Raw genomic sequence first — 9,871 nt, forward strand, 5'->3', positions numbered from 1 at the left:
CCTCACTGCGCCGCTCTGACACGATGGACACGTAAAGGAAGCCTTGATGGGTCATTGGCTGAGCGCCTATGACGTAATCGCTGACGTCGTGTTACACTGCCGATGTGGGCGCAGTCATGAAGACGGGCTATGGCTACGCCTTTTCGCAGCGAAGGATAGTGAGGCCGAGCAAGAAACCGAAACCAGACGAAATTGTTGTTTTATTCCCTGTAACTTCATTATTAGACCACTTACTCGGAAAATTTTCGCGGCAGCATGTTCACATCGTACATGTGCGCAGTTATCTCTTCATCAAGAATTTTGGAACGCGGGGTTGTTTTCTGGCCCGTAACCGAACCTACAATATCAGAGGAAAACGGTAATCAGGAATTTTTATGTGGACAACCTTGACCGCGTGAAAATGTAACCAAACAGTATAGTGGTGGTCACAAGCACTGCGGCTCAGGCGTGACCACTCTGCGACGTCTTTTCAACCCATAAACTTCAAAAATTACGAATGTTCAATACGTTGGTTACACTGCAAAGTGCTTTGCTAGGAATTAAGGTGTTGCGGTGGGTACTGTGTATCGTGTACCCCTATGACGTGCAGTGTGCATGTAACTTAATGTACCTCATCGCACTCATCCGGAAGTGTATGCTAAACAAGTCGCGTGGCAAACTTGAGAGATAGAGAGAGAAAAAGGGTGTAGAAGAAAAAGGCGCTATTTGTACTTGCCTGCAGTAAGTACGGCTAAGCGCCACCTAACAAGCTTATTCATTGAATCACTAAAAACATCTCTTTCTCCTCGTGAAATTCATGAATCGCTTTCAGGTCGGACGAAGAGAAAATTGAGCGCAATCACGCAGAATTAAAGGAGGCGCAACTTACCACTAGGTTTAAGCGTGCCAACGTCACTCACTTATTAATTCAAAGCCCCAGAGTATACGCAGTCACTGAACCAACGCCATGATAAAAAGGCCTACCCTTTCAGAGCCGCTGCTGAGGACTAAAACACTCACGGTCATCTCTTAATAGCAAACGGCCATCAACTGTTGTCTACGCAGTAAAAGAAAGCAGCACGAACGCACGACTCTTCGCGCATGTCTTGCTTTGTGCTAGCAGAGTTCCCCCAATGCTACCAAAGTGCGTTCGCAACAGCGGCACTTCCAGTCTGGCGCAGCACGTCTGCCACGCCGCTGTCGAAGGCTACGTTGTGTCACGACAACACAAGACCGCCACTTCTTGCAACGTGACAGCAGGCGCGGCCTTCTTTTGCTGCCTTTGCACCGTAATACTGCGAGTTAACGCAGGACACAACAATTCAGAGATAACACAGGCAGCTGTGTCACTTAGGGTACGGGCCAAAACATCCGACCAAAAAAACGTTGCTTCACCCTCACAAATTCCTTGTGCTCCGCGATTTCCACCATGCGGAGAAAGCGGGTTGCGTGGCCAAAGTGATTACACCTTGAGCTCGACCCGAACATCTTCGTTCTAGGTTTGGATGGCGACGTGACCGTATACTTTTTTCGTTGTGTGCAAATCGGCAGCGGTATCTCTATGTGTCACGTCTGTCACTCGAGCCTAAGATTTTTTATATTTTATTTTATTTGCATCTCTCTCGATTTTTCGGTCACGGACAAGATGATGATTTTTCGCTCACAACCAGCGACGCCGACACCGCAATTTCTGCGGAACTAGCTCTTTAACGCTATCGCGTTAATATTGGTCGACACAAAAATTGCCTCAAATTTGACCTTAGGAACAATTCGAACTTATAGGAGCTTTATGGAAATACGCATCTTCAGCTCTACCTTCACAAACGAAACTCGGCGAGGTGGAAGTTCTCCACATTTCAGGAATAAGACGTGGGCGCATCTGAAGACCTGGCTCTGGCGCAACTTTGCTTAGCTTGATAACTTTCGATTAAGCTGATCACAAGGCATTACATTGCGCACTCTAATTTGTCAGCAACTCGAACAACTCAAATCGCAGCGAGCTGTCTTGGACAGTCAATGTACAAATTCTGCGTTTTAATTTCAATGAATTCGTTAACTTTTGCAAGATGTCCCTGAGGCATATAAAGTCATTCTTTGTCTGAATGGACAGTTACGCATGGTGTCTAAACACTTGCGATCACAGACGTCCGCATGACTGCTCTACCGAGCTTCACGTTTATGAATCAACTATTCGTGCAAGTTCAAGTGTATAAAATGTGCAGAAGTTTTTACTACTGTTGAACTTTAAGCCTATAAGTTGATAAAAAAAATCCAACCATTTAAGTAATAGTTGAGTGCTTGTAATTCGTCGCATCGTGTTGTTAGGGGGTTGCTTGCGTGACATTGTACTGCCAATAAACAAGTTTCCGTGGTGCCCTCACCGTTTTACAGCCAGATAAACACATTTCCTTTCAGTATACTTTGAATGCACAATCAAGAAGTAAGAATGAAAAAAAAAGTGAAGTACAAACGATTAACTTGCTTCTCTTTTTACTACCTCTTTCGATGATGTCTTTATTAATGCATGAACGAGAGCTGGTGTGAAGTCATCACTTAAGGGAAGCATACAGGTAGTCTTTACTTCCCGTCCTTCCCGTGTTCTTTTGATGTCCGTAACGTATGTCGGAGAGAGAGAAAGACCGAAAATTGAGAAACACGAGGAGAAATGCGGAGAGGCTAACCAGGTTAACAGCCCGGTGGTCTTCTACGCATTGCGGTACTTCTTTTTTATTATTTGTACAAATTTCAACTCGGCTACCAATTCAGCACCGTATTTTTCTTGCAATTGATTATATTCGTTTCATACTGCTTTATTTTGAAACGATCGTCACACGGATGCATTAGAAGAAAATGGCTGAAACATTACCAGGAAAGGCCACGAGCAACTATTGGGATTATCGGCGGTGACCAGTGTTTTCGCCACCAAGCAGTAACTTCAGCATCTGCATTATTTCACTAACTTGAATAAATGAACATTTACTGGCACTGAGAGACGGCCCCAGATACACGAGTATCGAGTAAGTGTATTTGCACGAGTATCGTCTAAGTGTATCAAGTCACGCAGCATCGCAAAGACAAAACGCACATAACAGAATGGCAATGAGGAAACTCGTTTTCAAAGAACGAAATGTCGCCCGATCAATGAAGCGCAGACAGAACGCGGGCGCGCAAACAATTCATTCCACCCACGCATTCATATGTTGATATGAATATCTAGGGACGTATTAGAAGCGCGATAATTATTCCCAAGCAAGCAGTGACGCGCCAGAGGTCATGCGGAGGCGTTTAAGCGGCGCCGACTCGGTGGCTGATGTCGTACGGCGCAGAGATCGTTGTCGGCGTGCGCACCGCTCTCGTGGGAAACGAGGCGCTACCAAGTTGGGTGCGCTTATCGCGGGTCCCTCCCCATTCGCACCGCGCTTATTTATACACAGAATAGCGTGTCTGTACCGCATTGTGCTGGCTTCATTTGTGTCCGCGGGTTCAGTTCGCGTGCGAGACCCCGGAAGGCACCGCGGGTAAAAACAGCCGCGAGGAGGCAGTCACCTCTGCACCGCCAGCCGTTTCTGCAGTTGCGCGAAGCAATGCTGACTTGAGACTGGGCGCCATGCGCACGCTGGATCCGCTTGCAGCGTTTGCGTAGCTAAGAAGCGAAAGAGAAAATATGATATAACGAGTTTAACTGGAGTAATATCCGTGTGTACGCTGTACTGCACAGAAATGGTGTAATGCAGTTGATATTTCTTTTAAACAGCGGAGTAATAATGAAGGGAACCATTAAGCAGCACTTTGCGTTCTCTGGGTGTCTTCCTGGGTGTATGAATGTACTAGCCCTCTTTCTTTCTCGAGTGCATTGTATTAAATCGACACGAAGACAACATGATGACAGTTTTTTTAAGGCGGGCTACGCGCGGACCCATTGAGCATGGACCCTATTTAGAGAGTACACGTTTGTTGTGACCCCCAGGCCTACAACACTCTTAATATCGGGTCTGCAATTATGCGAATAGACCATATTGTGCTATGTTTCCTTCGGCGCGCCCCGTTTACCAAAAATTACGCCTTCTTAAGCGCGTTAGCCCCATACGTGCAGCTACGAGCAGATGATAATCACAATCTCTCTTTGTGTCTGTGCATGCCTTATTGCTGGAATTATAACTAAAAGCTTCACAGGGTAATCAGTCATTTACACCCAGCTTCCTTTAAGCTAGGGCTCTCAATTCTCACATGAAATCCACATTCAGAAAACTCTACTGGCGTTGCTTTGGCACTTGTGGTCTATACGTGCCTCTGCCTTATTATTAAGGCAAAAAAGCCTCAGATGACTCCTCAAACGCAAAAATTGGCCGTCGGTGCCCGTCGGCGTCCCGCGGCTTCAGCGTTAACACGAATGATGCAAAAAAATCATCACCGCCTGATGAAGTCACCGTATGACGTCTTCATGACGTCACTGAACGCCAAAGTTTGCGACGTCACCGAGACGTAACTATGGCGTCAGATTACGTGACGTCACATGATGACGTTATCATTTGACATCGTCGCTTGTTGAAAGGTGGGCCGATCATGGAAACAGTGCAAAACCAGGTGACTTGCAGAAAGCTTTAATTCGTAGGGGGGGGGAGGATCAATACATCGAATGAATATAAGAAGAAGAAGATGGCTTTCGCCTTGGAGTCGTTGTAGGCGAATGGATAAGGGACCCTGTGAGCTTTTTTTTTTTTTCTTTAGACAGAAGAGTGCGTTCGGGAGCGATACCAAAACCCGGCGGGAAGATGGAGGAGTCTATGGGACGATAATTTAGAGCCGCACACTCTAGTGTTGCTGCATAAAGTGCGCGTGAAGCGTGTAGTGCCCACTCCCTAGCGTGCCCTCCTCGGTGGAGACGAACCGTGACTCGACCGAAGCATAGACAACAGGCATGTAGCCTACGTTATAGCAAATTTATGCTTGCCACAAACGTATCTATCAGCATTAACATCAGAAAACTAAGAGAGGTTACAATGTGCAGAGGACAGTTTCAAGCTACATTTGCCTTTATTATTAGAGCATACCCTTTATTTCTAAGAGCAGTTGTGTTTATAGCGTCCAAGCTATGGTTGCGCCGTTAAGCCGTGATAGGACAGCCCGCTCCATCCCTACGTTTGCTGCGGCTTAGATACACACGTAAGGTCGGCACGAAGGAATACGTCTGTCCTAGGCGACCCCTTCCCTCTTCCTTCTCTTCATTTATGGGCAACGTCGTATCAAAGCCGCATCGCCGCACTGCGTCCGCAAAGTTCACTGTAATGTCATGATAATGGCTGTTGAGCTAAGTCGGGTATTTTGAGACCATTCCTCCAGTAGCGTCAAATTGAAAGATAACCGTGTTTCCTAACCGTCAAAGTTACAAAAGTGCCGTCCTTTTAGATGTGAAAAATGTTCTCGTTGAGTTTCGAGAACTCGTGCGTGACAATGCTTCTTTAAAGTGCAACACTACGGTAGTGACACCTACTCTTGCGTTTTATCCGAGAGCTCATTTGCAGTGAAAAATGAAGCTCACGGTGACACCTGCGCGTCCTTACCCTTCCAAGCAATCTCTTATTGACTTCTTTTTATGGAACAAAAGCTAAGCTCGCGCTGTTGCTCCTTTAGTGCACGGACAAAGCATTTGCTCTAAGGGATAGAAGCAGAATAAAAGGAAAGGAGGGAGGGGGAGAGGGGTGTAAGGGTGTCTCAAGGATACGCTAAAGAGAAATATAATGTTATGAAAACACACATTCAAGATACAAAAATAAAAACTGCAGTGTTATCGAGAGCACCAAAGCTTCGCCGCCATATTCACATTCTTCGCACTGACGCCCGCGTCTGTCGAATGCGCGAGAGGCGAAGTATTTATTACTTCTTCGGGAATATGCGATCGCTTGAGCGTGTTAAAGAAGCGAACGGAAAGAGCATAGAGTGGTGCTACAGGAAGCACTGTGCGGCACCAAAATGTCAAATCACGAAGTTAGAGAAGAAACCCAGAAACAAACCAGTCACGTCGTCAGCCTCGGCGCTTCTTCTGACGTCAGTGACGACGACAGATTTCCATACCCTCACTCCCCCCCCCCCTCCTCCAGCTACTCTTCTTTCTTTCTTTCTTTCTTTTTTTCTTTCTTTCTTTCTTTCTTTCTGAAGTGGAGAGTGGCGATCGAGCTTTGTTATATGAGGAGCTCGCTAGGCGATCTGAATACAGAATTCGTAGAGTTTTCAAAACACTGTTTCTTTTTTTTTCTTTTTCATTTAACGTGGCAGGTGTCGCCTAATATCTTATTCCGTGGCTTTACAGCGCCTGCATAAGTGGATAGCCTGACAAAGGAAGCGAATTCACCGCATCGGGCTGAATACGCGAGTGAGTTGGCTGGCGGTACGCGATCACAATGACGAAGGCTTCCTTTTGGTAATCACGTTGACGTCACACTTATTCCACAACATTTCGGGTAGCGAATACGTCAAACCGAAATACGAGGCCGAACATGTAGGTATATAAGTAAGGTAGAATGTGTGTACATCGTGTGTAATCATAACCGTTCGCCAGAGGCCCGTGTATTGTGCGACGTCAGCGCACATTACAAAACCCCAGGTATTCTATATTAGCCGGAGCCCTCCACCGCGTCTCTTAATAGTCTGAGTCACATTAGGACGTTCAATCTCACAAACCAACCAACCATCTGAACGCTCACCATAGGGCGTTACATTGCTGCGCGCCCAAGGCATAAGCTGAGCTATGAATTGCTGTAGCATAACAGCGCTGATTGAACAAACCATCTGTACTGTGCCCTCTGCAAGACTCGAATGGGCGTCTTTATTTTTCGCGCTACAGTTTGTGTGGACAGTACGAACACCTTCCACAGAGCCAGACATAGGCCTGTCGCGGTGTGCATACAAAATCACATTATTAGAAGTAAATTGCACAGTAATAGAAACACGCGTTTCCCACGTAGCTGACGCTAGTGCAGATCTCATCCTACCCGATTTTCTTCTGCGATGTATTCGGTTTTTTTTTTGTTTTTTTTATCTTTTGTGTTCTGGCAAGTGTCTTCAGACTCTACACCCGGCCGGCATTCAAACACTATATATGAGCTCCAGATGTGGCATTCTTAGCAAGGGTACACTTATGGCCTTGTTGGTTTGACATGTTCTTAGTATTTAGTGCAGAAGCTGACGAAGCGCTTGTGTGTGTCCTTCTGTGTAACCATCTTCATAGTTTCTGCGCTAGATACTAAGAGCGGCATCTTTGCTTCACACGCTCTGGACGTACAGAAAAATAAGTTTGAAAATTGAGGGTCCAAGAAAAGTACGTAAGTTCTGTAAAAACCCGCACGAAAACCTTCCCTAAACAAAAGGCAAGCGCTGCCTACACAAATTACTAGCGTAGCCGCTTACAAGCAGGTCAACCGAATTAACAACCCCGCAGGAAAGAGCGTTCAATATCGCTTCTGAAGGACGTAGGTTCGATTCTACTTTGCCGCCCGCAGCGTTTTTCCTAGGTCTGCGCTTGGCGTGTTAACAAAACGTTTTGACATTATACTTCGTCACCTCGATGGTCATTCAGTACTCGGATGATCGACTTTCATGTTACTCAAAATAGCAATTTCCAAGAGTTAAACCTAAAGCCCAGTGATCGAAGACTGCCAGACACACAACTTATGCATAAGACGCACCACAATGAGCTATACTAATGCATGCTACTATATTGTATACCACCGAGACCATTGTCTCTCAGAAATGTTAGATTGTATTCGTAGCGCGCAGTGAAGAGGTGTGTCCTAATGCGCTGGCTCAGCCCGTGCTGTGTGGTTAAAGATTTGATTGTGTGCGACGCAATTTTAAGCTGTACATTAATTAAGTCGGCTTTCTGATTACGCGCAACGCTATAGGATTAATTTTATGAATAAGAAATACAGCGTTAATTAACTTCGCGTATAATATGTACGTTAAGGCATAACCGAACATTAAGGTATTTCGAGGTTCGGTACAAAGACGTAATGTCATTTTTTTATTATTCACTTGATAGCGAGAAGAAAACTTAACGCACTTTTTTAAACTTTTTTTTACGATACGTTCCCACTGTACCAAAACAAACCTTTGGGTACGCAGAAACGCTCGCTACGTGACGTGGGCACGAATTACATCCAAGGCTCGCGCGCAACTCAGCTCTGAACTTCATTTAATCACTGGATAGGAGAAGACTAAAACAAGGCCCTCAAAAAAATAATAATAAAATCTTGAGAAACTCGCAAACTTCTTGGCATGGCACTACGGAACTTAAAAAGATATACAAAGTATAAATGTGCATCACAGTTTTGTAGTTCTTAATTTGCCTGACTTGCAGAGTTTATTTCGAAAGAAAAAAGAAGGAGAACGAGTAATAAAAACCGTGAATAAGAAGGCTTTTTCTCAAGACGTCTTTTTATGTTTACCAACTTCCATGACTGAAGCGCAGCTATGGGCGTAAAGAAAAGAAGAGGCAACGGCAGAGTAAGGTCTGAAGGTTCTTTCATTTCTATAAGGTATACCAAAAGCGAGGGGCCGCCTAAAGAGGCTTTTGGGTTCAGGGGTATCCACGCGAGCAAATCCAGAACAGAAAGAAAAATAATAAAAATAAAGCTAAAGGATGGATAAATAAGCAGACTGGACCAAAAAGAAGCAGCTCCCAAGAGTGGACGTGAGGTCGTTCCGCCTAATTTTGCGGCAGACCAAGTCTGACAATTTCGCAATAACGGGAGACGCAACAGCCGACCGACCACGCGATGACCGGGGGAATGGCTCGACGATGAACGTAAAAGATGACGTAAAAGTGTAGAACGAAGATGGGAATATGGCGAGCGCTTCGCAAAGGCCCACGACAGGCTCGGGTCTCGCGAGACGATTTTCGTGGTCATGGAAATGAGAGAAAAAGATAAAGAGAGAAACCAACTTCGATTGTAAAGGTATAGAGCCCTAAAAATGACTACACATATGGAATACCGTTCAGACTTTCGCAGACGGTCGATATCGAAGCGCCCTTCTTTTGTAGAGGCTAATTTGAGATAAAATTCTGCCTAAAGCTTTTTCTTCCGGCTCTTGAGTTTACTTCTTCGGTATTCCAGGTAATTTGCAGCCCGTTCCTTTCGTTTCTGGGTGCGAGATGGCAGTAATTCGCAAAATAATTGCAGCCCGAGTCGTGAGGAACAATGCCTGACGTGGTCACGCTATTGCTGTTGATCACGAAGCCGTTGGTTAAGCTTAAGTACAAAACAAAGTGGCCCAATTGCGACGGAAGCTGGCTGCAATAACTTTCTAGTCGTTTGTTTTTCTTAAAGCGGTTGAGACATCAGCGCGTCCTTTGTTTCAAACCCTCCTCATTGCTCCGGGAAGCATGACCCGCGCTCGAAGGTTCATGTATTCTAGGTAAATTTAGTATCTCAGTGTTTATGCGAACGACTTTCGGTTTCGGTAACTGACCGCCAAGTCGGACAGTGACGTCACTGTCTAAGAAGCGTCGTCACGTGGGGCCACAAAGCTGTGGAGCACGCAGTGCTGCATCGCCAGCCGTTCGCACCCGCGCTCGAACAACCGTACGGATACCTTCAACAGCCGATCACGCCGAATGTCGTCTTCGCAGGTTTGCGTGACGATGCGAGGCACTTTGAAAAAAAACAAAATGACAGCAGGCTCGGCTAGTTCGGCAACACGTATACGTTGAGAGAAACGAGCGAGTGTGGGTCGCTGCCGATGCTCTCTGGGCTCACCCGGTGCGCCAGTGCTGTGGGGTCACCGCTCATTGCACGTCACTTTAATGCGGAATGACGTCACTAAGACTTTCGTTACGCTCCCAACACAGTGACGTCAGCGTCAGTCGCGCTGCCGACGGGTCTCCATCGCGAGAACG

Source organism: Rhipicephalus sanguineus, chromosome 6, assembly GCF_013339695.2.
Source record: "Rhipicephalus sanguineus isolate Rsan-2018 chromosome 6, BIME_Rsan_1.4, whole genome shotgun sequence".
In the NCBI taxonomy this organism is placed as follows: Eukaryota; Metazoa; Arthropoda; class Arachnida; order Ixodida; family Ixodidae; genus Rhipicephalus; species Rhipicephalus sanguineus.